Here is a 27529-nt window from a genome sequence, read left to right as displayed (position 1 = left end):
ATGTTGGCTGTGTGTTTGTCATATATGGCCTTTATTATGTTGAGGAAAGTTCCCTCTATGCCTACCTTCTGGAGGGTTTTTATCATGAACAGGTGTTGAATTTTGTTGAAAACTTTCTCTGCATCCATTGAGATGATCATATGGTTTTTCTCCTTCAATTTGTTAATATCATGTATCACGTTGATTGATATGCGTATATTGAAGACTCTTTTCATTGCTGGGATAAACCATACTTGATCATAGTGTATGATCCTTTTAATGTGCTGTTGGATTCTGTTTACTAGTATTTTGTTGAGGATTTTTGCATCTATGTTCATCAGTGTTATTGGCCTGTAGTTTTCTTTCTTTGTGACATCTTTGTCTGGTTTTGGTATCACAGTTATGGTTGTCTCATAGAATGAGTTTGGGAGTGTTCCTCCCTCTGCTGTAGTTTGGAAGAGTTTGAGAAGGAGAGGTGTTAGCTCTTCTCCAAATGTTTGATAGAATTCACCTGTGAAGCCATCTGGTCCTGGGCTTTTGTTTGTTGGAAGATTTTTAATCACAGTTTCAATTTCAGTGCTTGTGATTGGTCTGTTCATATTTTCTATTTCTTCCTGGTTCAGTCTCGGCAGCTTGTGCATTTCTAAGAATTTGTCCATTTCTTCCAGGTTGTCCATTTTATTGGCATACAGTTGCTTGTAGTAATCTCTAATAATCTTTTGTATTTCTGCAGTGTCAGTTGTGACGTCTCCTTTTTCATTTCTAATTTTATCATAAATGGGTGTTGAATTTTGTTGAAAACTTTCTCTGCATCCATTGAGATGATCATATGGTTTTTCTCCTTCAATTTGTTAATATCATGTATCACGTTGATTGATATGCGTATATTGAAGACTCTTTTCATTGCTGGGATAAACCATACTTGATCATAGTGTATGATCCTTTTAATGTGCTGTTGGATTCTGTTTACTAGTATTTTGTTGAGGATTTTTGAAGAAGATATACAGATTGCCAACAAACACATGAAAGAATGATCAAAATCATTAATCATTAGAGAAATGCAAATCAAAACTACAATGAGGTATCATCTCACACTGGTCAGAATGGCCATCATCAAAAAATCTACAAAGAATAAATGCTGGAGAGGGTGTGGATAAACGGGAACCCTCTTGCACTGTTGGTGGGAATGTAAATTGATAGATCCACCATGGAGAACAGTATGGAGGTTCCTTAAAAAGTAAAGATAGAGCTACCATACGACCCAGCAGTCCCACTACTGGGCATATACCCTGAGAAAACCATAATTCAAAACAGTCATGTACCAAAATGTTCATTGCAGCTCTATTTACAATAGCCAGGACATGGAAGCCACCTAAGTGTCCATCAACAAATGAATGGATAAAGAAGATGTGGCACATATATACAAAAGAATATTACTCAGCCATAAAATGGAATGAAACTGAGTTATTTGTTGTGAGGTGGATGGACCTAGAGACTGTCATGCAGAGTGAAGTAAGCCAGAAAGAGAAAAAAAAATGCCATATGCTAACACATATATATGGAATCTAAAAAAAAAAGAGAAAATGGTCAGAAGAACCTAAGGGCAAGACGGGAATAAAGATGCAGACCTACTAGAGAATAGACTTGAGGGTATGGGGAGGGGGAAGGGTAATCTGAGACAAAGTGAAAGAGTGGCATGGACATATATACACTACCAAATGTAAAATACATAGCTAGTGGGAAGCAGTCGCATAGCACAGGGAGATCAGTTTGGTGCTTTGTGACCACCCGGAGTGGTGGGATAAGGAGGGTGGGAGGGAGGGAGATGCAGGGGGGAAGATATATGGGGATATATGTATATGTATAACTGATTCACTTTGCTATAAAGCAGAAACTGACACACCATTGTAAAGCAATTATACTCTAATAAAGATGTTAGAAAAATAATAATATAAAATAAAATAAAATAAAATGAAAAAAAAATAATAATAAAGTTAGATTCCTCAAACTTCATCATTCTGAGTGAAACTATCTTGACTTTTGCTGTCACTCTGAACTTTTGGTGTTTCTGTGATTACATTTTAGGTATAGTTTTACCTGTTTTAGCTAAGATAAATCAAGAGATAAACAAAAGTCCTAAAAATACATTTAATTTCATGTTCCATACAATTTTAATCACACTCAAATAAATGCCAGCTAATGCAGGGGTAATACATCATTTTTCTTGTTTTAAATGTAAAATGTTTTATCTTGGAACTCCTTTGGTGAATAAAACTGAACTATGAGCACCATTTTTTCCTGAAGAACATAGAAATGCATAAAAAAACACTTGAAAGTAATTGTTGATAGTAATTATTTTCCCTAAATGACCCTTATCATTACATCTTAATCTTTTAATAACAATAATAAAATTAGAGAAACAGCTGGGGGTCAAACATCAACTATTCAGTTGGTGCTGTATGAACATTATCTCAAACACTCCAGCAAATAGTAGCTAAGTAGCCATCAAGGGGCTACATATTATATTATACTATATTATATTATATTATTATTATATTATATTATTTTATTTTTAAATAATATTATATATACAACAAATAGACTTTAAGGATATATTATTGTGCTCATTTTATAAGTGAAGAAACTGAGTCTCAGACCAAATAGTAGTTTGCATTTTGTCCAATACTTTAGTCTTTCCTGCATCTATGAACTTTGCTTTGTGACAGTTTCTTTAAACAAATGCGTGGAGTGTATTTCTTCATTCTTTGACTGTGAATGGCTTGCTTTGAAAAATAGACTGTGCAAACTCTGAGTCTAGGTTTTACAAAGACTGAGGTATTCCCACTTACTTTTTGCACCATTGCCATTGCAATATGAAGTACACCCCTAACTTGCCTGCTAATTCAAAATAATAAGATAAAATTGAGGCAAATCTGCCCCAGCTGATACACAAACCTCAAGTGAGAAGAGCCGCTCAGCTATTGCAGGCTGAAAGAGGACTTTCCAGCTAAACCCAGTCTAAATCAGCTGAATTCTAGCTAAACACCATCTGGCTTGAAGATGTGTAAGTAACAATAAATGATTATAGTTTTAAGAAACTAAGTTTTGTGCAAGTCTGTTAAGCAAGAATAGCAAACAAATACAAGGAGGTTAATAGTTTGCTCAAAGTTTCACAGCTAGTATGTGGTGGAACTAGAGTCTCAACTTTAAGCATTATGATTCTTCTCTTACTCCCAACCACTCAAACCATTAAGAGTTGTTAATGACAAATATTAATCCACTTCTGGATCGTAATCTAAGCCACAATCAATGATTAACAGTAATCATATACTCAGGTCTACCTGATACAGATCCATTTTTCTTGTTTTCCTAGAATAACATTAGCAGTTCTTCCTTTTACTCTCAAAAGTTCCAGTTATTATATGGTTACCCTAGTGAACACTAACAAATCTAGTGACAAATCACTGTTTATTGTCTTCATCTTGACAAAGAACTAAAGATTAAGAAGCTAGCTGGAAAAAAAAAATATGATTTCATGTCAGTGATGAACAAAGTGGAGACTAGAGGCAATATGACCTTTGAAGTCATCTTTCCACTAACTGTGATAGAAAGTTGAATTGAGGAAAGATGATCACTTTTATACCTGCTAATTTTGTGGTCCCCAAGGGGGTTGGGTCATTCACATAAAGATGTTTTAATTTTGAACAGATATTCAATTTTGAAAAAAATATATTAATCTCCAGTAGGTTTTAGTAGGAAGAGAACACATTTGTGAATCTGGAGAGTGAAGTGGGATTGAATGTCAACCTTGGATTAATAAACTGTATCATTTTGGACACTTCACCCAGTCTCTGTAAGCCTCCATTAACCTTCCATAAAACCAGGAAGTCATTATCTTAAGAGTAAATTTTTCTTTCTTTTACATTATTTGTACAACCAGTTTCTTGGAGGGAAAGTAGAGAAGTGATGACACTTAATATCAATTAAGTTTGGGCAAAGATATGCAAACATTAATTTGTTTGGGCAGTAAAATTATTCTTTAAAATGCTTGGTTTCTAAACAAACTGTTTTTTTTTTATTGCTTGCTACAGAAAATAATATAACAATCCTGGTAGATTTTAAAGACAGTTAAAATAGTGATAATTCTTACAAATGGGCATTTTTAGTCTTAACCATGAGACTATACACGATGGAGAAAAGTAATTCAGATAATTTAAAAAGATATGACAAACAACATGTTACTGTTCAGATTGGAGAGGATCTAAATTCAGTTTGCATTAAAACTGTCTAGCTTCTAAGAGAAAATAAAGATTTATTATTGCTCAGTCCAAAGGGAAAACTTAAATGATATTAGTAGCACAGTGGTTGGCAGTCTGGGACTAGCCAGGGAAATGGAATTGTGTGACAGCAGTACCATGTCATGAACCTCATGGCCATCTATTGTCTCATGTCTAGCTCACTTTCTAGGAATGAACATGACTTAAAAGTAAAATATAAAGTCTTTTTAACATATATTCTTCTGTTTGTAACACCTGCAAAAACAAAAGAAGATCAAAAAATATTTAGACATTAAGACAGTATCTTAATCATGGATTACATTACCTATGTTGCAGCCATTTATTATTTCTATAAAATGTTATATTTCATTAAAAACATGTTCTCGATTTAAAATAAACTCTACCAATTTTCTTTCTTTAGTCATTTTTCCCTCTTACCCACCCTCTTTTGAGACAATTTCAAACTCCAGCTACAGCGCACTTTTCTATCACCATTTAGAGCAAAATTCCACACAGACGTATTCATTTTCTCTAGCACATCACTGAATATGCTCTTGTTAAACTCAGAATGACTTTGATTTTGACAGAGCCAATGACCAATTCCCAATCCTCCTCTTATTTGATCAATTAATACTATTTAACTTATTAGATCATTTCCTCCTTTTCGAACACTTTTTTCCACTTGGGTTCCAAGACACTAAATTCTTCTGATATTAAAAAAAAAATTTTCTCATGGATTGTCTTTTGATCTGGTACCTCTTCTTTCTACATCTGACTAAATTTCACATGCTGAAGATTTCTGGGGTAAATCATTTGACCTGTTTTCTTTTCTACCTATACTCATAACTTAGTGAAGTTATCCTATTTAGCCTCAAGGCTTAAAACAACTTCTCTATCTCAGTCATGACAGCCCCAGCTTTTTATCCTTGCTTTCTCTTATCTACTACATTTAATCCACCAGTAAATCCTGTGTACTCCACATTCAATATGTATCTATAATCTGACCACTTTTCACATTTCCACTGCCACCAAACTAGTATAAGTCCATGAGACATCTTGATTACAATAGTTTTTGTAATTCTTTGCTCTTCTTTCACAATTCAGTTCTATTCATAACACAATAGCTGTAGTCATCGTATGTGTCTGACTTCTCTGTTCAATTTCCTCTGTAGGCTTTCCATCTGAATAAGTGCAAAAGCCAAAATCCTTGCTTTGGTTTATAATCTGGTCTTCCATTACCTTTCTTACTCTCTCTAATTTCTCTACTTCACTTGCTGTACACTCTGCCTCAATCTTTTTTTTTTTTTCCCTAGGTTTCCTTGTGACTAATTTCCTCACCATCTTAAGGTTTTCTATCAAATTTCGTATTCAGAGTGAGGCCTTCCCCCTGACTAACCTACCTGAAAGTAAACCTGTAAGCACTACTCCAGCATCTGCTCCCTATTCCCCTATCCCCCTTCCTTGCTTCATTTTTATCCATAATATTTTTTATTACATCAACATGTCTTGTGCTTTTTCTTTTGGTGTTCTTTTTTTTTTTTTTTTTGGCTGTGCCTGCAGCTTGTGGGATCTTAGTTCCTGGACCAGAGATTGAACCCGAGACCACAGCAGTGAAAGCGCTGAGTCCTAACCACTAGACTGCCAGGGAATTCTCACTTTTGGTTTACTTTATGGTCTGTTTTCCATTCTAGAATGTGAGCTTAATGATGATGGGCATTTTTTGGTACATTTTGTCCTCTGTGGTTAAACCATGACTCACACATGGCTGGAATTTAATAAGTATTTGTTTAGAGAATAGAAATGGGACAATATAATTTATGCATTTTCATAGAAAAGATACATTTGCATGTGTATAAAGAAATATAAAAATCAATGCCTAAATAGAATCTTCTATAATTTCAATATACTTAAAAATTAAATCTATTGATCTAAGGAAAATATGTTATAATAGTTTAATATATATAAATTATATAATAATAACTATACATAAGAAAATAGATTAATTTGAAAATTTTTGAGAGGTTTTTCAGATATGAAGAAATTATTGTTATCTAACATTTTAAAAGATTATGGAGTTTTAAAGTTTTAAAAAGGCTATATATAAAATAATTTTAGTATACTTTTGATATTTTAAGATTTGCTTTTAAATATCCGTCAGCGTATTCTCCATGTTCTACACTCTTGGTAGAAGTAAGTAAAAGTTTTTTCACCTATTATAAAAGTTTGAAGTAATCATCATAAATTAAACTAAAAATAGAAACTCCATTTTTATGGATATTAAAATATAGTATAAAACATCCTCAAAACACACTTTTTTATTATGTATTAGAAGCTTTTCTATGTGAAACATAATTTTTTGGTTTACTTTTCAAATAGAGAGCACTAAAATTTTTAATTTAAAATGATCAATACGTAATAGGACTATTACCCAGGGCTTTCATTTCTTAAACTGACACTCAGAATTTTTTATGATTTGTAATAAGTATGAGAAGAAAAAAGAGAATTAAACATTGATTCCCAATAAATTGAAAGGATTAGTATTTTCTTTGGCATAGAAACTTGCTGAGAAACTCTAAAGCTAGACTGGTACATTTTAAAATGGTAATTGATGTCTCAAAAACACACAGTGTTATAGGTTTAAAAATGAAAGCTTGTAGATGAAAAAAAAAATGACAAAATAGCTCCTCTCTAATATTATCTTTCAAATAGCTGAATAAGTAATGCACATTTTTTCAATGAAAATTGCTGATGTAGTGACAATATAGTTTCTACTAAAATGAACGATTTACTTACTCTATTTAAGATAACTTGATTCATTACAAAGCATTTGAGGCTTCTTCAGAATGAAAGACTGTGTCAGCTGTAAGATTTTTATCCACATACAAATGCATAATTTAGGAAGAAATCACCTACCTTCACAAGGGCTTTACTTTCATTTTTTGGTATTGTTGAGTCTTGGTAAATATTATTTTGACTTATTCTATTTAGATGATCAAATCATAGTCAGTTCTACAGGTGACTGAATAAATTAATGGATTCTTATAGTGAGGTCTATTTAATAGGTGGGTATTATGGCATGGCTTTATTAACTTTCTCTTAGGGAAAAGGACAAGAATCCATTATAGAGTTCCTGGTTATCAAGGATGAGTATTTTGGGAAAAAAATATGATTTGATGGATTTTCAGAAGACTAAGGAGATATACATACTTTATAGACGATGAAGTCTTTGATTTGAATCCCAGCTTTGCCAATCCACATATGTGTGATCTTGGACAAATCATTTATCATGTCTCAATGTCAGGTTTCTAATATGAATAACAAAGATAACAATGCCTAATTCAAAGAATCTTGAGAAAATGCAAGTGAAAACTCAATGGAAAAACAAAGTGTTTATAGTAATATGCATTATTATCATAAAGAAAGGTAGTTAGACATATTTAAGACCATTCAATAAAATATTCACGAAGTAAAGATATGAGTAAGGAGTTCAGAGTAATGGCCCATGTGTCCTTGTTTTACATGTGATAGGTATCACTGAGAATTTAAAGGATCTTTTTAGAGATTAGGAGAGGTACAATAGGTTTTTTGGGTTTAGAGTCCCAAGGCTATTTTCTAGACTATGTCAAGCACTCAGATGAGAAAAAGATAGTGTTTTTTTTTCCTTCCTAGTTTGGGGCATTTTAAGGATTCTACACATTTCAGTCACTTCTTCAACCAGTGCCAGTCAACCATTTCAAGTGAATTTTTCACTCAGACTGGTTGATTTTCTGGCCCATTAAGACAGCTGATTCAATTCAACTGAGTCTATATAGCTTAATCCCCCATGCATGTTGATTGTCCTACCAAGTGGCAGCAGGCCTCAGTTACATGTAATCTTTCATGTAACTCTCTTATCTCCATTTGATATTTCTTTGGCTTTTAATATGGGGTTGGGACTGAGATTGCTTTGGGGCCTGAAGTCCTTGGAATTGCATCATTGATTCCGATGCTGAAAAGGATAGCTAGAAAGTCAGCAAACTTAATTCTTTCCTTTTCATAAAGGCATGTCTCTGTTAACAGAGAGCTGGTTTGAGTTCCACTGTTAGGCTCTGTTTCAAGGAAGTTAAGATATGAGCCTGCACCACTTGCATTTAAAGTGCTTTGGATTTTGAAAAAAGTTATCTTTTTTAAGTTTACTGAATTTAAGAAGACGATAAAGGACTTTAGCTCAATTGACTCACATGGAATGGGTAAATATGTTTAGTGATTTATTTATACTTTATTAAGTATGCCCAGAAAAATCTGACATGGACAAAACTATCTACAGGATTATCAATTATCTTTGTATGGCTTTATAGATCATAATAAGGACTTTGGATTTTACACTAAGTACAACAGGAAATCATAAGCAAGAAGATTTCTCTGGCTACTTTGTGGAGGATGGGCTGTAAAAAGATACAAATGGAAATAGGAGATTATTAAAGAGGCTATTGCACTAATATAAATGAGAGATTAGGGTGGATTTGGTTGAGGTTGAGAGCAATGGAGAAGGTGAAAATGTTTATATTTTATATATACTTTGGAAGTGGAGCTGAAATGTGATGTGAACATATTGGTTGTAGAGGGTCAAGAGCAAAGAATTAGGGTTGAGTTGTAGGCTTTTGAGATGAAGAGAATAAGAGATGGAAAAAACTGTATAACCAAAGTAGGTTTGAGGATAAATAAATAAGTTGTTCTCTTTAGAACAAGCTAATTTTAGAGCAAGTTATATTTGTGACAACTAAGTGGAGATGTTGGGTGGCTGGTTGAAAATATGAGTTTGGATTTCAAGGAAGAGTCTAGGTTTCAGATAAGAATTTGCAAACTGGGCATTTTAAGCCATGAGGTTGATTTAATTACAGAGAGAGAGAGAGAGAGAGAACAGATATACAAGGAAAGAAGGTCACAAATCTGGCCCAGAAATTGTCCAGCATTTAAGGTTTGGGCAGAGGAAGAGTTAACAAAGGAGATTAAGAAGGTACCAGAGAGATAGTAAAGTTTGATGTTATGGAGATCAAGAAGAGAAAATGCTAATATAAAGGGAAAAATGGAGGGGTCCAGTATCTCAAACATGGTTAAGAAATTCTTAAGGGTTGGGAAGAGAAATGATTCTGGATTTGTTACTATAAATTCCTTGTGAATTCACAAACATCAATGGAGTGGTAATAACAAAATCTTATTGGAATGTGATGAAGATAGAATATGAAGTAAAGAAGTAGAGACTAAAAGAATAAACCTTTCTTATGAATTCTGATGGACTTCCTGTCAAATATAGGGACAAAAAGAAATAGAAAAAAATTAAAATTCTTTAGAATATTATGAAATAAAATATCATTATTAAGATAATATTTGAGTTATTTTATGAGGGGAATTATAATTTGTTTTTAAGTATTTACTCCATTCCTCGTAATTGGTAGACACTTTGCTATGCTTGTGGTTATTAGAGTATGAACTCCACAAGGGGTAAGGGAGAAAAAGGAAAAACTCTGGGTAGGGATATATGTGGGACAAGAAACATATTAAAGGGGATCAGTGAAGTTTGAAACTATGATGTGGATGGTATAAAATCTTTGTCTCTCACAACAAAAGTGAGTAAAATTGACTTTTCTCAATAATGTGGTAATGAGCGAATTTTCTTTTGGTGATATAACAGCCTTTGGGCTTATTTGCCTTCAGGTCTATTTTTTGCCTTTCTTTATCTCCACCTGGCATCGGAGCTGATCTCTGCAGGTTACCTTTCAAAGGCTTCTATATTAACTAGATGCTGCTGCCTTTTGTAAATGGGAAGTACTGACAGAGATGGGGAAAAAGAGTAAGGATATGCTGTATATCACTGTCCCACCAACCTCTTTTTGGGGTGTGTCCAGCAGTGGCTGAATCTCCTCCATGGGTTTGGCTTTGACCACATAGACTCCACTTGTTTCTGAATTGGGTCCTCTTCTCTTTGTCCTTCTAGCCTAAGAGTGGTAGCACCTACTCTCCTCTTTGAGTTCACAGCTTTGTCTTCAATTCTGTAATAAATTCATTGGATTAAATTCCATCTGTTTGAAGTAGCTAGACTAGTTTATTTTTGTCTGCTTGGACCCTCACTGAAAGAGAATATATATCATATATATATATATATATATATATATATATATGATATATCTATACTTACAACTGACAGTATTGTTAATTCAGGACATTTAATTATCATTCTTAATGAAAAACTGTTTTACTATAATTTCTGTACAACTATGAGCTATCAAATATACTGGAATCAGAACTCACAATCTTTTTGTCTTCTCACTGATTTTTTTAATGTAATTCTTTCTTTCATAGATGCAACTGTCATGTTACTTACGATGATTTAATGGTAATACAAAAGTTCAGCACTATTGTTCTACGCTTATTAGATATTTCCCCTAGAATTCTTAATAAAACTCTGTTACCCTTTTCTGAGCTCCTCTCCTTAAGAAAACATCTGTAGAGTTTCCTTTCACCATCTAGGCTAGAACTAAGTTTTTTTTTGTTTTTTTTTTTTTCTCCCCATAGATCTTTCTCTCTGAACTTAGAAAATTTTACTACCTTGATAATCTTCCTTTCCCAGGAACTTTTTCTCTTTTCTAGTTCACATTTATCTGGGCACTATAGCAACTAATGTTTATTCCATATTTGTGGCTAACTCAACCTTGCTCCTCTCTTCAAATTAACATCGAAATATATTTTCAAATTTCTACACCTCAAACATTTGCTCCTAGCTTGAGAAGCTTTGCTGAGGAACTTTAAACAGGAATACAGCCTTTTATTGTTTGTAAACTTTAAGAACTTTTTTTTTAACTGTGGCTCTTGAACAAATGTTATAGTGTTTATTTAATATGAATGGTGCAGTGAATAATCTCTTCCAGTGTAGAACTAGAACTTATTATTAGAAACAGCAGAAAATAAATTCCAGCTTAAGAATAAAACTATCCAAAGATAAAACAAATTGTCTGTAGATAGAGGTAGTGAGTTCTGCAAATCTTCAGGATGGGACAAAATCAATAGGATAACTGCTTGGCACACATAGTGTAGATGAGAATTAACTCTCAGGGGAACGGCAGTAGAAAACTATGATTAATACCATAGGTTTGGCAGAGAGGAGGGTGGGAGAGAGAGACCTATAATTAAATTCAAGGTAAGATATTTAGTAGCTATGTGACTGTGCAAGATACTTGACATCTCTAAGCCTCAAATTCTTCAACTGAAAAATGAGATTAATGACATTGATGGGTGTTGAAAGTATTAAATGAAATTCAGTGAGAGACTGTAAAATAATTATCACAGTGACTAACTGATAGCTCTAAAAAAACAGATGCTGTCATTTCTACTAGTGGGCCAGATTGGTTGATTTTATAGACCTTACTACTATAAGGGTCTGTAATTATATAATTTTACTAAAACAGAAACTTCCTTGAGGCTCAGAATTATATTTTAGGATGTGGCAAAATAAATGCAAATCATTATTTAACCAGCAGAAATAGAGTTATGAAAGACATTAATGTCTCTCTCTGTGATTTATATAAAGATGCAACTCTAATTCTGTATGCATATACAGATTTAGGTCTATTTAAGTGGAACATAAATACCCCTTAACAGTTTACAAATCAATATGTAAAACTAAGGAGGAAGAAAAAATCTTTTTTTCATGATGTTAAACCTTAGATTTATTAAATAAACATTAGAATTTTGAATGTATAGGTTAAATTCACTTTCCTATAGAATAATATCAAAAGGCAGACCATAAACATTAATGAAGTTAACACTATTTAATTTACTTGTCTTAAGTATAAGGTAACTAAGAACTTAAACTCTGTATGGTTGATCCTCTTAACCACATTAGAAATGCATGTCATCCTCATTTTTACAGATGAAGAAACAGGTTTAAGACGGCTTAGCAAGTTCCCAATGTCAAAAGCTTTAATAAATGAATGTGTTCAAATGAATTCAGATCTCAGCTTTTAATGTCTAGGCTTGTTCTTAATCCCGTCATAGTTGTACACAAAAGAGGTGTTCCAAATTTGTAGAGTCTATATTTTTATAGATAAAAGGTCAATTCAAGAAGATGAAAAGTCAAGTTTTTTTTTTGTTTTTGTTTTTTTTTTTTACTTTGTTTTACAGTAAAAGTTGGTGCTATTAGAAGTTGGTGCTAGAAGTTGGTGCTATTCCTGGCTTTCAGATTGCATCTTCTAGTTTACCCCCGCAAAGGTTTCAAGTGAACAAAAGGTGAAGTAGGCGACCTAGTGTTGATCTCTTGCAATGGGCCTTTCCCTGACATTGCATTCTACCCCCGTCAACTACCCTCCACTACACACACAGCCCTGTTCACTTTCTCTTGTACATGTTTTGGGCTGGCTACAGGATGAAGATGCTTGAAAAGCACGGGGATTCCAAACCTACTGCAAGCATCCCTGTAAATTGTCTTATTTTTTTTTTTAATAAACATTTTATTTCAGAATAGTGTTAGACTTACAGAAAGGTGGCCAAGATAATGCAGAGAATTCCCATGTATCTTTACACAAAAGAGGTGTTCCAAATTTGTAGAGTCTATATTTTTATAGATAAAAGGTCAACTCAAGAAGATGAAAAGTCAAGTTTTTTTTTTTGTTTTTGTTTTTGTTTTTTTTTTTACTTTGTTTTACAGTAAAAGTTGGTGCTATTAGAAGTTGGTGCTAGAAGTTGGTGCTATTCCTGGCTTTCAGATTGCATCTTCTAGTTTACCCCCGCAAAGGTTTCAAGTGAACAAAAGGTGAAGTAGGCGACCTAGTGTTGATCTCTTGCAATGGGCCTTTCCCTGACATTGCATTCTACCCCCGTCAACTACCCTCCACTACACACACAGCCCTGTTCACTTTCTCTTGTACATGTTTTGGGCTGGCTACAGGATGAAGATGCTTGAAAAGCACGGGGATTCCAAACCTACTGCAAGCATCCCTGTAAATTGTCTTATTTTTTTTCTTAATAAACATTTTATTTCAGAATCGTGTTAGACTTACAGAAAGGTGGCCAAGATAATGCAGAGAATTCCCATGTATCTCTCACCCAGTTTCGTTCATTATTAATATCTTACATTAATATGGTGCAGTCGTCATAACTAACAGGTCAAGAGTAATAAATTATTATTAACTGAATTCTATACCTTATTCAGATTTATTCAGTTTTCACCTAATGTCCTTTCTCTGTTCCAGAATCCCATCCAGAATACCGTGTTACATTTATGTGTCATATTGCCTTAGGCCGCTTATTAGATATTTCCCCTAGAATTCTTAATAAAACTCTGTTACCCTTTTCTGAGCTCCTCTCCTTAAGAAAACATCTGTAGAGTTTCCTTTCACCATCTAGGCTAGAACTAAGTTTTTTTTTGTTTTTTTTTTTTTCTCCCCATAGATCTTTCTCTCTGAACTTAGAAAATTTTACTACCTTGATAATCTTCCTTTCCCAGGAACTTTTTCTCTTTTCTAGTTCACATTTATCTGGGCACTATAGCAACTAATGTTTATTCCATATTTGTGGCTAACTCAACCTTGCTCCTCTCTTCAAATTAACATCGAAATATATTTTCAAATTTCTACACCTCAAACATTTGCTCCTAGCTTGAGAAGCTTTGCTGAGGAACTTTAAACAGGAATACAGCCTTTTATTGTTTGTAAACTTTAAGAACTTTTTTTTTAACTGTGGCTCTTGAACAAATGTTATAGTGTTTATTTAATATGAATGGTGCAGTGAATAATCTCTTCCAGTGTAGAACTAGAACTTATTATTAGAAACAGCAGAAAATAAATTCCAGCTTAAGAATAAAACTATCCAAAGATAAAACAAATTGTCTGTAGATAGAGGTAGTGAGTTCTGCAAATCTTCAGGATGGGACAAAATCAATAGGATAACTGCTTGGCACACATAGTGTAGATGAGAATTAACTCTCAGGGGAACGGCAGTAGAAAACTATGATTAATACCATAGGTTTGGCAGAGAGGAGGGTGGGAGAGAGAGACCTATAATTAAATTCAAGGTAAGATATTTAGTAGCTATGTGACTGTGCAAGATACTTGACATCTCTAAGCCTCAAATTCTTCAACTGAAAAATGAGATTAATGACATTGATGGGTGTTGAAAGTATTAAATGAAATTCAGTGAGAGACTGTAAAATAATTATCACAGTGACTAACTGATAGCTCTAAAAAAACAGATGCTGTCATTTCTACTAGTGGGCCAGATTGGTTGATTTTATAGACCTTACTACTATAAGGGTCTGTAATTATATAATTTTACTAAAACAGAAACTTCCTTGAGGCTCAAAATTATATTTTAGGATGTGGCAAAATAAATGCAAATCATTATTTAACCAGCAGAAATAGAGTTATGAAAGACATTAATGTCTCTCTCTGTGATTTATATAAAGATGCAACTCTAATTCTGTATGCATATACAGATTTAGGTCTATTTAAGTGGAACATAAATACCCCTTAACAGTTTACAAATCAATATGTAAAACTAAGGAGGAAGAAAAAATCTTTTTTTCATGATGTTAAACCTTAGATTTATTAAATAAACATTAGAATTTTGAATGTATAGGTTAAATTCACTTTCCTATAGAATAATATCAAAAGGCAGACCATAAACATTAATGAAGTTAACACTATTTAATTTACTTGTCTTAAGTATAAGGTAACTAAGAACTTAAACTCTGTATGGTTGATCCTCTTAACCACATTAGAAATGCATGTCATCCTCATTTTTACAGATGAAGAAACAGGTTTAAGACGGCTTAGCAAGTTCCCAATGTCAAAAGCTTTAATAAATGAATGTGTTCAAATGAATTCAGATCTCAGCTTTTAATGTCTAGGCTTGTTCTTAATCCCGTCATAGTTGTACACAAAAGAGGTGTTCCAAATTTGTAGAGTCTATATTTTTATAGATAAAAGGTCAATTCAAGAAGATGAAAAGTCAAGTTTTTTTTTTGTTTTTGTTTTTTTTTTTTACTTTGTTTTACAGTAAAAGTTGGTGCTATTAGAAGTTGGTGCTAGAAGTTGGTGCTATTCCTGGCTTTCAGATTGCATCTTCTAGTTTACCCCCGCAAAGGTTTCAAGTGAACAAAAGGTGAAGTAGGCGACCTAGTGTTGATCTCTTGCAATGGGCCTTTCCCTGACATTGCATTCTACCCCCGTCAACTACCCTCCACTACACACACAGCCCTGTTCACTTTCTCTTGTACATGTTTTGGGCTGGCTACAGGATGAAGATGCTTGAAAAGCACGGGGATTCCAAACCTACTGCAAGCATCCCTGTAAATTGTCTTATTTTTTTTCTTAATAAACATTTTATTTCAGAATCGTGTTAGACTTACAGAAAGGTGGCCAAGATAATGCAGAGAATTCCCATGTATCTCTCACCCAGTTTCGTTCATTATTAATATCTTACATTAATATGGTGCAGTCGTCATAACTAACAGGTCAAGAGTAATAAATTATTATTAACTGAATTCTATACCTTATTCAGATTTATTCAGTTTTCACCTAATGTCCTTTCTCTGTTCCAGAATCCCATCCAGAATACCGTGTTACATTTATGTGTCATATTGCCTTAGGCTCTTCTGGATTGTATTAGTTTGTTATACTTTCAGTGTTTTTGATAACCTGGACTGTTGTGAGGAATACTGGCCAAATGTATTGTAGAATGTTCCTCAACTGGGGTTTTTTTGATGCTTTTATTCATGATCATACTGTGTTATGGTTTTTGAGGAGAAAGTCCACAGAGGTATAGTACCAGTTTCATCACATTAAATTGAGTTCAGGCTGTCAACATTACTTCTCATTGTGATATTAACCACGATCACCTGGCTGAGGTGGTGTTTGCAAAGTTTCTCCATTAAAAATTATTCTTTTTCACTCTTTCTATAATTTGCTCTTTAGAAGGAAGTCACTGTGAGCAGCCCACACTTAAGGGGTTCTTCTAAATAGAAGATATCTCTATTGTCTCTGATTACTTTTGAGTTTTAACAGCAATATTTCAGAGCAGATACATATCTTTCAATACCATAGTTTTGGGTCATGAGTGTACAGAGATATTTACAACCAAAACTCTTACATTTTAAACAAAAGGATGTGCAGGATAAGTCTCAAATTACATTACAAACGCAATTGTAGAACGTCATGATTGTATGGCCATGTTATGAGAAGTGCTAAGACTCCACAGTGTCTTGCTTTGTGAGCTGTTCTCTGTCAGTGTGTGCTTTTCTGGAACACATTTTCTTAGTGTATTTAATATTTAGCTCTTGACTCTTCCTGGTTTTGTACAAATAGTTCAAAATATTTGGAAAGGCATTGTAGAAAGTAGTGGGGAATGAAACAAACTGAATAAGAAAAGTCATTGTAATGGAAAAAAAGGTATCGGGGCATAAAAGTCAATAATTTGTTAACAACCATATTATTTGTTTGGTAATCAGTGATTGTTCTAAGTACTTTATACTATGATGATGTATTTATACATATAGGTATCCTATGACAGATTACTTTCATATTTAAGAACTTCACTGGAGATTTGTGATTGACATAAACATTAGAGTAATAGGATACTTTTTAAAAAAAGGAAACTGACTTCCTGGTAGCATATTTTCACAGAACATTTGATTTTCAGGATTGAATTACCAAAGTAAATGGTATATGTTTCGAGTATAATGTCAATCTCTACTGGTCTTCTAGAAGAGAATATAGAGCCAGGCAAAAACAGTACTCTGGAAAATACTAAAGGAGTTATTGGCAAAGTTGTTCAATGAGAGGAATTCCTTGACACCTGTTATACATACTGGTCTCCCACCCTGGACATGCTGATTCTTAAAGTCAATCTGTGGTACAGGGTTCCCCAGATGAATATTATTCAAGTTTAGAAAACTTCAGTAATTATTTCCCAACTGACCCCCAGGCTAACACCAGACTAAGGGCCTAAGAAAAATACATATTCAACCAAATATTTTTGGTATTTTTTTGGAGGGTAGAACAACAAACTTTTAAAACATGGGCATAAACATTGTTTTAATTAATTTGTTTGGTTTTCAGTGATTTCATATGACTCCAGTCCTTCCAAATTAGTTGTTTTATAAGAAAATTACCATAGTTTTAAAGTCTTGCATTATAAGAACCTGTATACTGATGTATGCAGTTCTCCAAAACCTGACACACATGATTTCTGTGTTTTTTCTCAGACTGTTTTCCCTGACCTGAATACCTTTTCTCTCTTGACAAAAAGATCTCCTGTCTCTCAGTTTTCATTTCACACATTATTTTTTCTCTAAAATCTTCTAATGCCCTCTTTGAAAGTAAGTTTGGCTAGCCCACTTGCTATGTTCAAACTCTGTAAATATTGTATTGCTGTACCTATAACATAAGCATGTACCTATTTTAAATATCCTGCTTATACTCCACTTTATGATTTGCAGGGTCTGGGGTCTTATTTATTCAGTGTACTTAGTAACTTCTGTACTTCCTGGAACAAAGTAAATGCTTAATACATATTTATTAAATGAATGAGCCATAACAATAATACAAACACAATTCTAACATTTATATTTATTTTTTTAAGATTTGTTTTTTTGATGTGGACCGTTTCTAAAGTCTTTGTCAAGTTTGTGAAAATATTGCTTCTGTTTTATGGTTTGGTTTTTTGGCTGTGAGGCTTGTGGGATCTTAGCTCCCTGACCAGGGATTGAACCTGCACCACTTGCACTGGAGGGGAAGTCCCTACCACTGAACCACCAGGGAAGTCTCAGTTTAGTTATTTTTTGATTAAATTTTTCTATGATCCCTATAACTGAGTAGTACCTGCATCAACAATGTTATGCCTTATAATATACACCACTGTATACTTTTAAAAATATAAATTCATATAGAATGACACTAAAATAGTTTTCTTTAAAATAAATAATATAATGACCAATTGTTATATTCTTTTTCCAGTCACATATAAAGTGTATTATCAAACTAGGAAAAACAAATCCTCCCTGAGCCTCTTATATTACTTCTCTGCACACTGGAGCAAAAGGATTGATAAAAGCTGTGGCATCTGAATCTGGTGTAGATAGTATAGCTGCAAATGTTATTCATAGTCAGATAAATATCTAATCCCTGTGATTCTTGCTGAACTACTTGACTCGATGATTTACTTCACCAGTGAATTACAGATTGATTTTGAGTCATATTAAAGGTATTTCTGTTAAAATGTAGATTTTACTTCCTCCAATGTCATCTTATCCTCATATTTTAGTACTTATTGAAAAAGAATGTCCAAAGAAGATTTTGCTGAACGACTCATTATTTTTGAACCTATTAAATCTGTCTTGCTGCAGTTGTATTCCTAAACAAATACACAATCTATTTGTCCATTTTTAATTTAACAATTGAACACACTGCCAATTATCTCTTAGTGTTTTCTGATAAAATACCTAAAATAAGTATAGTCAAGTATGAGAATTACACTGATTTATGTAATTTCATGTTAATAGTTTTCATATTATTCCACATGCTCAAATTAATACCTACAAGTGTTCTATTGGCTTCTTTAAAGGCTCTTGCACATTGAGCAGCTTTCTCATTGAACTATCCATAATGACTTCTAAATGCTTTCCCTAAGAGGTTCAGACTAATTCAGAACCCATCAGTGTGCGTGGAAAGTTTTAATTATGTTTCCCAATATGCTTTACCTTGCACTTATCTGCACTAAATTTAATCTGTCATCACATTGCCCAATCACACAGTTTAATTGGATCCTTCTGGATTTCTTCATAATCCTGCCTGTATTTTCACTAACCTAAATAATTTTTGGTGATCAGCAGAAATTTAACACCTCACTATCTGCTACATCCTCCAGATGACTCATATTGTTTAATAGCCCTCCTCCTGTTATCAGAATCTTGAGCACCCTGCTCTGAAGTTGCTTCTTCTGGAGAAATATGCACTCTTCATTTCAAATAGCTTAATCCATACTTACCCATAAAAAAGCATACACTTCTAATTTTACCAGTTTTATGTAAGCTATTGATACATTTTTAGGGAATTTCAAATTTAAAACATTTCCGCAAGTATATATTGAAATTTCTACCCTTCAGAATACTGTATAAATGTTACATTGGGAGAAGATACAGAATTACTAGAGTGAGTTTTGGGATTTCATCCAAGTGTAAGAATATCATGTGTTTATAGTACTGTGGGGGAAGGGAGGAGGAAACAAAGATTTACTGAGTACCCAGGAGTAGTTGCTGCCATATATGCTTGGTATTGACATGTGTACTTCATGAGGATGAACTCAGACACTTAATCACATGATGTCAAATAGGGAAACAGAATTTCAGAGATGTTGATTCAAGTGCAACAAGAGTTGTAAGCCTTCCCACTAGACCATATATGTTCCCAAGTGGTTTATAATAAAGCTACTAAATTTATCCCTTCTCTTCTTTTATTTTCTTTAACTAATTTTGAGAAATTCTATAGATTTTGTAAGTATAAACAAAAGTAGCATATTCAGTCATTTTATGATCTGTCATGTGACATTATAGTGGGTTTTTCTGTATATTTATTTCTAGAAAGTGTTTACTGATGGATTTATATTTTCGATGTCCCAAAAATTGTATTTCAAATCATTCACTATATTAACAGATATTATATTTTTGAAATGGATATCCGTTTAAACTTATGTGGAATGAAAGCACCGTATTACTTATAACTGATATTTATATATTGTATAATATATCAGTTAGGACCCTTTTGTCTAGGTAAAGAAAGCAATCTCAAATTGACTAACAATAGAAGCATTCTTATTAACTTACTCAAATAATAAAAGTTTAATGCTCAGTAAGGTTTAATTCAAATGAAGCATGGCAGCCTATCTCCCTCCATCTTGGGCTCAGTTCTCCACCATGGTGGTTTTATGTCCAGGTGCCACATGATAGCAAAGTGGCAGCAGGCAATTTGAAGTATGTGCTTCAAGGTTAAAGCCTGGTGGTAGAAAATCTACTTATTTCTATAGCCTGAATAAAAGAATAATTGTGATCTATTTTTCTGAGTTTGAGTCATGTGTCCAATGTTTCCCTTTTTTTCCCAGCTTTACTGAGATATAATTGACATATAACATTGTGTATGTTAAAGGTGTACAATGTGATGATTTGATATACATATATATTGTAAAACTATTGTAAAATTATTACTACAGTAAGGTTAGTTAACATATCTAAAACCTCATGTAGTTATCATTTGTGTGTGTGTGTGTCGTGATAACATTAGAATCACATCTCCATTCCGAGTGCTGTGACTGGAATCAACTATACCAGAAGAACACAGATCAAGAGTGAAGGAACTGGGCATTAGTTTGCTCTGAACAAATATATACCATATTAGGGGACAGGTTTCCTTCAACCATCAGTGGCCATGATAAGTGTGGGAATATTGTAATAAAAAGAATCATTATGCTTTTTCATGCTTTTCCAATATCACTTTCAGAACTCTTGTATGCTACAAATCCTCCCAACCTAGAATTTTTCCTCTGGGCTCTAAATCTTCATCATGATTATCACATAACTAACAAATTTATATAACATTGTAGTTGAAGTGAACTTTCATATATATTATAGAAGCTCAGATGTTCACAGACACATAAAAACACAAAATACTTCAGGTAAGTTAGTATATATTCCCATGATTCAGGTAGAAAATTGGATCTCAGAGTTGATAAATAAGTAGATTTAGTCCCCTAGTTTGTATATCCTCGAGCCTAGACTAGAATGTAATTCTTCTTGACCTAAACTCTATGTTCTTTCCACTACAATATTCTGCCTTATCCATTTTATATCCATGCAAGCTTTTATTCTCCCATTTTGAGCAGACACTGGTCCAGCATTTCATTTGCTGATTACCATGTCAGTCATAGATCATATTAAATCAATTTACATAATTGGTCATTCCCCTATCACATATCTACCATAACTTTTAACCCCTTCTCTATTATTGAATATAAAATGACATACCAATTTTTGTTCCTGCAAATAACATAGCCATGAAGGTCTTGGTATGTAAATCTTTGCTCACATCACCTTAGGAAAAATTACTTGAGAGGGAATTGCTGGTTTAAAGAGTATGAACATTTTAAAAGTTTTTGAAACATAATGCCAAATTGCTTTCCAGAAAGGTTTTACCAATTTATGTTCCTGCCAGAAGTGAATGAACATTGCAGTTTTTTGTTTTTTGTTTTTTTTTAGCGGTACGCGGGCCTCTCACTGTTGTGGTCTCTCCCGTTGCGGAGCACAGGCTCTGGACGCGCAGGCTCAGCGGCCACGGCTCACGGGCCCAGCCGCTCCACGGCATGTGGGATCTTCCCGGACCGGGGCACGAACCCCCGTCCCCTGCATCGGCAGGGGGACTCTCAACCACTGCTCCACCAGGGAAGCCCAACATTGCAGTTTTAATTTCTTTTGGGGTGATGTTGGGACTGGGAATTAATAATATCACATTTTTACAGCACTCTGGGGAAATTTTACTCCCTCACCTCTGTGTTACTCTCGTGACTACATGGTTTGTTTATGATAAGAAAAGTATCAAATCAGGTGCTTCTAATTCAAAACAGCAAAAGGCTTTTCTTAGTCTCTCATAGATTGGCTGGAGAAGAGAATTATGAAAGGCAAAATATCAGATTAGATACAGAGGTGAAACTAAGAATGGAATTGTTATTTCACTGAGTGTTATTTCAAGTTTCTCCTACTTTGCTCACAAGCCTTCCTTTTCATTGAACAAAACACACATAGAGAGTCCATCAAAGTAGGTTGTGCATTTGCTAAGACTAGGGCTGAGCCCATACGCATTTTCTGAGCTGGCTCTCAGTATGGGAAGTGCAGGACATCAGAAAAGCAGTCTCAGCTAAAACGATTTCCCCAGCTCTGGGAGTACCATGCATGCCATCATCCAAGATACATTAGTTTAGTTTAAAAATCTCAGTTCCTAGAATCCTCTTCATATTTATTTAAATACACCTAGGATGACCCTCACAATAAGCTCATGTTTTTAGAAATGTTTCTCAGGCTTCCCAGTGTCCTCATCAACTAGGGTGATTGTTCAGTTGCAAACTCCTGGACACCTACTGGGGATTTGTTGAAACACAATCTCTGGGTAGCCAACTCAAGAATCTGAATTTTTAGTAAGTGGTGTTTCTCAGACATTAATGTACCTACACATCTCCTAGATATCTTGTTCCATGTAGACTGTGATTCAATTTTTATGGGATGGGACCAAGGATTTAGCATTTCTAATAGGCTTCCAGTTGGGACAATGGGCCATACTTTGAGTAGTGAATCACAGAAGTTTGAGAACCAAAGCTGAAATCTGTTATCTATTTTTGACTTTAATTACTTTGTGTGATTAGCCAATCAGGAGGAACCAGTCTAAAAACAAATGATTTTTAAAATTTTAATACTGGGAATTAAACCTGAGCAGAGATGCCACCACCAAAATACCAATAGAACATGGGACTCATTTGATTATTTTTGTTTTTATTTCCATTTCTCTAGGAGGGGGGTCAAAAGGATCTTGCTGTGATTTATGTCATAGAGTGTTCTGCCTATGTTTTCCTCCAAGAGTTTGATGGTGGCTGGCCTTACATTTAGTTCTTTAATCCATTTGGATTATTTTTGTGTATGGTGTTAGGTAGTGTTCTAATTTCATTCTTTTACATGTAGCTGTCCAGTTTTCCCAGCACCAATTATTGAAGAGGCTGCCTTTTCTCCACTGTATATTCTTGCCTCCTTTATCAAAGCTCAGGTGACCATATGTGCACGGGTTTGTCTCTAGACTTTCTATCCTGTTCCATTTATCTATATTTCTGTTTTTGTGCCAGTACCATACTGTCTTGATTACTGTAGGTTTCTATTATATTCTGAACTCAGGAAGCCTGATTCCTCCAGCTCCGTTTTTCTTTCTCAAGATTGCTTTGGCTATTCGGGGAAATGAAAAAAAAAAAAAAAAAAAAAACGGGACCTAATGAAACTTAAAAGCTTTTGCACAGCAAAGGAAACCATAAACAAGATGAAAAGACAACCCTCAAAATGGGAGAAAATATTTGCAAATGAAGCAACTGACGAAGGATTAATCTCCAAAACATACAAGCAGCTCATGCAACTCAATATCAAAAAGAAAAAAAAAACACAGTCCAAAAGTGGCCAGAAGACTTAAATAGACATTTAAATGCTGGAGAGGGTGTGGAGAAAAGGCAACACTCTTGCACTGCTGGTGGGAATGTAAATTTATACAGCCACTATGGAGAACAGTATGGAGGTTCCTTAAAATACTAAAAATAGAACTACCATATGACACAGCAATCCCACTACTGGGCATATACCCTGAGAAAACCATAATTCAAAAAGAGTCATGTACCAAAATGTTCATTGCAGCTCTATTTACAATAACCAGGACATGGAAGCAACCTAAGTGTCTATCAAAAGATGAATGGTTAAAGAAGATTTGGCACATATATACAAAAGAATATTAGTCAGCCATAAAAAGAAACAAAGCTGAGTTATTTGTAGTGAGGTGGATGGACCTAGAGACTGTCATACAGAGTGAAGTAAGTCAGAAAGAGACAAACAAATACTGTATGCTAACACATATATATGGAATCTAAAAAAAAAGAAAGAAAAAGAGAAAATGGTCAGAAGAATCTAGGGGCAAGACAGGAACAAAGATGCAGACCTACTAGATAATGGACTTGAAGATAAGGGGAGGGGGAAGGGTAAGCTGGGACAAAGTGAGAGAGTGGCATGGACATATATACACTACCAAACATAAAATAGATAGCTAGTGGGAAGCAGCCGCATAGCACAGGGAGATCAGCTCGGTGATAAGGGGAGGGGGAAGGGTAAGCTGGGACAAAGTGAGAGAGTGGCATGGACATATATACACTACCGAACGTGAAATAGATAGCTAGTGGGAAGCAGCCGCATAGCAAAGGGAGATCAGCTCGGTGCTTTGTGACCACCTAGAGGGGTGGGAAAGGGAGGGTGGGAGGGAAGGAGACACAAGAGGGAAGAGATATGGGGACATATGTATAACTGATTCACTTTGTTATAAAGCAGAAAGTAACATACCATTGTAAAGTAATTATACTCCAAGATATTAAAAAAAAAAGAACATGGGACTCTGGCAATGAAGACACCCCAAATTTATAAAAACTAGGGAAGAAGAAAAATTATTGACATTTTTGTCAGTTTTATAATCCAAGTCATGCAGGAGCCATAAAACTTGCTCAAGGTAATTTTTCTCCTGATTCTTCACCCTCCACAGTTAATGTCAACTGAAATCTCAGTCTTATGTCTTCCTTAATGTTCTCCTTCTCCTTAATGAGGACCTTTGTCATTTATGCTTTTTTTCCTCTTGTTAGGTAAAATCTAAATTATATTATGAGGCAAATTCTAGCCTTATTTATGGATATTGCCTTGGTTCTCTTTTTAGCAGAGGTGAGGTAGCTTATTAGACCCCTCATTTTTCACAGAACAATGGTAATCCTACCTAAAACTCTCAGATGACATATGGACTATATGAATCCCAGATACTTAAATGAAGTATGATCTTGAATTCACTGAAATTCAATTTTTAAAAACTGGCTGAGAGAAATAAGATCTCTGATAGATTTTATGAAGAATTTGGTATCTATTCATTTTTCTAGTGAGAATGTTCTAAATGTATTCTAAGGAACTCTGGCTTTTAGACACTCTGAACAAAAGTACTTACTAGTCTTTTGAACAGATACATGTAGGAAATCTGCATATATATATATATATATATCATAGTTTCTCTGGAATATCTATAAGCACATTAACACACTAATGGCACTGAGATTCTAGCAACAAGCAAAATAAAGAAATTATTTCTAGATATTGTAAATATTGTTCCAGGCATTTAAAAAATCTACTTTTGTATTAAGTCAAATCATCAGAAATCTTGCTATCGTTCTCAGTTATACTAGGTACTTATACTAAGCACTTATACAGAGTACTAAGTACTCAGTTATACTAAGTACTTAGCTAACATTTGTTGAACACTATGCACTAGGCCCTACTCTAAGCAATTTTTTGTGTTATTTATTTTTCCCAGTAAAACTAGAGGGAAAGTACAACTGTTTTTTTCCATTTTAGAGGTAAAGAATGGAATTTTTTAAAAATCCCATGCATTCAGAAAATACATTTGTGAAACCAAATGCAATACTATCATTTGTTTGTACTCTGTTGTTTAGTTGGGTGCCATCAGACTATTTTATGTTGCTATATATTTTAAATGGTCTATGAACACTAAAACGTAACATTCATTAAATGACCCCATGTCTCTCTACCTTCCCACCTTCAGAAAGAGGCATTGAATAAAATTAATGATTTCAATAAGAATTTCAGTAAGAATTATGCTTTTCCTGAATAACCATTTTTATTTTTATCTTATGAAAACTATGAGGCAGGACATTGATTGTGTTTCCATTGTCCATGTTGGCTCTGGAAGGATTAGAGCTAACAGTAAATAGTGATTCATATTCTGTTCTAAGAATACTCCTGAAATCCCCATTCTTTTTTGCATTGTCAGTATAATGGCAAATAGAGGGAAATCGAATATTTTGGCTTGGGTTAAACTATAGTCACCAAATTGCAGGTAAAGGAACAGAAGCAGTCTGAAAGTCTTTTAGATTCATAGATTTTAGAGTTGTAAGAGTCATAAAAATTTTTAGCCTGAATGCTATATTTCATAAAAGAAGAAAATGAATTATTTTATTTTACAAAAATAAAGGACAGCAATGTCACAGCAAAACCATTTCTGTTTGAATAGCTCTTGACTCTACAGATACTGTTTATTTGTCTGCTCTCAGACAAATAATACATAACATCACAATTATTGTTTTTTTATCAGGCAGTATGTCCAGCTCTAGATTTACAGTAAAACTCAGATATGACAGGGTCTCTGCTCTAAAGGAGTTTACAGCTTTTTTCTGCTTTTTGCTTTTTTCTCTCCCAGTTTTATTGAGATATAACTGACATACAGCACTATATAAGTTTAAGGCGTACAGCATAATGATTTGACAAACATTCATCATGAAATGATTACCACAGTAAGTTTAGTGAACAACAATCATCTCATATAGATGCAAAATAAAAGAAACAGAAAGAAAAATTGTTTTCCTTGTGATGAGAATTCCTAGGATTTACTCTCTAAATGCCTTTTGTACATAATATCCAGCAGTGTTAACTGTATTAGTGAAGCTGTGCATTACATCCCTAGTATTTATTTATATTATTGCTAGAAGTTTGTACATTTTGACTGCCTTCATCCAATTCCCCCTCCCCTTACATCCCACTTCTGGTAACCACAAATCACATATCTTCTTTATGAATTTGTTTGTTGGTTGTTGACCTACATCATTATGTTAGTTTCTGGCGCACAATACAGTGATTCAATATTTCTATATATTTTTAAATCACCACCACAATAATTCTAGTTGCCATCTGACACCATACAAAGAGATTACATAATTATTGACTATATTGCCCACATTGTACATTTCATGCCTTTGACTCCCTTATTTTGTAACTGGAAGTCTGTATCTCTTAATATTCCTCACCTATTTCTCTCATCTGTCCAACCCCTTCCTCTCTGGCAACCATCTGTTCTCTGTGTTTATGCCTGTTTCTGTTTAGTTATGTTTGTTCATTTGTTTTGTTTTTAAGACTCCACATATAAATGAAATCATATAGTATTTGTCTTTCTCTGCTTGACTTATTTCATTTAGCATAATACCCTCTAGATCCATCCATGTTGTCACAAATAGCAAGATTTCATTCTTTTTTATGGCTGAGTAATATTTTACTGTTTATATATACATCTTCTTTATCCATTCATCTATTGATGGACACTTAGATTTCTGCCAGAGCTTGGCTATTGAAAATAACGTTGGTCAATATAACCAAGCAGATCAGCAACTACACATAGTAAGAAACAAGATGAAAGTGGACTATCTTAACTGTTGTCACCAGAATTATTTTCAGGTAAATGTTTTCGTTCAGCAAAGTAACTTAATAAGATCCTTGAGGTGGACGATGAGATAAAAGCAGAGCAAAAGTAACGATCAACTTCATAGAAATAAATATGAATGTGGAAAGTAGGAAGAAGGGAGGGAGAAGTGAAGTGACAGACAAGAGATGAGAGGTAAGAAACATGACTTGACTTTATTAA

The sequence above is a fragment of the Physeter macrocephalus genome, chromosome 4 (assembly GCF_002837175.3).
Source record: "Physeter macrocephalus isolate SW-GA chromosome 4, ASM283717v5, whole genome shotgun sequence".
In the NCBI taxonomy this organism is placed as follows: domain Eukaryota; kingdom Metazoa; phylum Chordata; class Mammalia; order Artiodactyla; family Physeteridae; genus Physeter; species Physeter macrocephalus.
The sequence above is the reverse complement of the archived record's forward strand: the minus strand, read 5'-3'. Positions refer to the sequence as shown.